Source organism: Fukomys damarensis, unplaced genomic scaffold (assembly GCF_012274545.1).
Source record: "Fukomys damarensis isolate Sample0158 unplaced genomic scaffold, DMR_v1.0_HiC HiC_scaffold_12, whole genome shotgun sequence".
Classification (NCBI taxonomy): domain Eukaryota; kingdom Metazoa; phylum Chordata; class Mammalia; order Rodentia; family Bathyergidae; genus Fukomys; species Fukomys damarensis.
In genome coordinates, this window is record NW_022900924.1 from 6,808,221 (window position 1) to 6,809,987 (window position 1,767).

The following is a 1,767-nucleotide window of genomic DNA, read 5'->3' on the forward strand; positions in this document are numbered from 1 at the left end:
GGCGTCTGGCGCCTCTACCCTCTGGCTCCGGTGCTTTGATAGCGCGAAGAGCTAGCGGGCGGCAGGCGGGTGGGGATGCCTTTTGCTCTCACTGTTCAGCGCCAGCAGCTGCTCTCGGGAATCGCCCTTGCAGTGGGCATTCGTGTCGGATCTGTCCACCCTGCATCTGTACTACCGCACGGACAAATATTTATACCCACTCCCCGCTTCCCCCGGAGACAGGCCTGAGCAGGCCTGGTGGAGCCTACCCTCTGGGACCCCTTCCCAGGGAGACCGGCTGCCCTGCCGAGGCCCACTGGTGAACTACCGCCCAGGTCCGGCAGGCTGGCAGTGGGCCGGCTACATCTGCCCCTGGCTGCAGGCTTCCTGCCTGGCAAGGGGAGGGACAGTCCTCACTGTGAGGAGAGGGCCCTTGCTCCTTCAGGACCCACCCAGTTTGATGGGGGCTCCCTCGAAGTCCCTATTGGAGTCTCTTGCTCCCTACAGCCCCTACTTCATCGGTTCTGGGCCCCTCACATTACCTGGGTGGGGGACATTTGTGGCCCTGGGCCCCAGCTCTCCCTCCTCAAGGAGAGGCATATATTTGAGGCCTGTGAGGCTGGGGCGCCTCCCTGGGCCAGTATGGGTATCAGGACATCTGCCTGAGGGCCTACGGTGACTGACCAAGGCCAGGATCCTTCCTTTGGGTCAAGCATTGCCTGCGCAGGGATGGGGGTGGCCTACAGGGTACCAGGCTTTGTGACCCCCTGGGCTGAATCCCTCAGACAGGCAGAGGACAACAGAATGCCACAGTCTCGACCACTCTCTGATCCTCCAACTCCTGTGCCCCCTTCTCTCAAGCAGCCTCCCCTCCTGTGCAGCCAGTATTGTCCTGGGGCCACCTTGGCAGGGCAGGTTTCCTCCCTGGCAAACCTGCATGACTGCCCAGTCAGCCCTTCCCCAGGGCCAAGGCGCTGTTGCTGGACTGACACTGTGACGGGACCAGAGCTGTGAGCAGCAGCCCTAGTACCCCAGGGACCTCGCAGACCCCCGCCCCGTCCAGAGCTGGCTGCCAGGTAAGCCCCCCTTCTCCTCCCCTGCATCCAGAGGACTGGAGCCAGACCTGGACGGTTCCCAGATCCTGACCATATCGTTCCAGAGGCCGAGCCAGGCCTGGACATTGTCCCCTTGAATGTGAGAAGACTGAAGTATGAGAGAGAAACGAGGGCTGAGCGTGAGTGTCAGGAAGGGGGCACCCTAGACAGGGCCATAGGGGGATTGCCCAGAACACAGAGTCTTGTGGAAAGCAGAGAAATGCCCCAGCTCCACCTCCGTGTTCCTGGTGGAGAGATTCCTGGAGTACATTTTTCCAGGAAAGGAGGGAGGCTGGGCACAGATTCCTGGATGGGCTTCCCTTGACCTACTGCTGGGGGTGCCTTGGGTGAGCTAGCTCTCAGGGAGTGTTTCTGGCTTAGCCTGACTTGGAGAGCACTGTCCACTTAGGGGTGGGAACGTCCTTCCACTCTGCCGGCCTCCATGTGTACTTAAGGTCCTCCCGTGGAGTTGCCCTGGACAGCAGTGTGTGGAGGCCCCTTGGGGTAGGGGGAGCACTTCAGTGCTGTCCTCAGCCCCTAGGGATGGTGTGGGGCTTCAGGCGGCTGGCCTGGATCCTTCAGGGTAGCCCTATGAGCCAGTGAGGTAGGAATGTGGGGGGCCTGAGAGTCATATAGGATGGATACAGCCAAACCCCAGACTTTTTTTTTTTTTTTTTTTTTTTTTTTTTTTTGA

General features: G+C 60.2%; 1 protein-coding gene across 1 annotated transcript in view; it reads right to left on the reverse strand.

Moving 5' to 3' along the window:
* Lrrc75b (leucine rich repeat containing 75B) overlaps positions 1-1,767 on the reverse strand; it is a 19,079-nt gene that overhangs the window by 6,210 nt on the left and 11,102 nt on the right. The window lies entirely within an intron of this gene.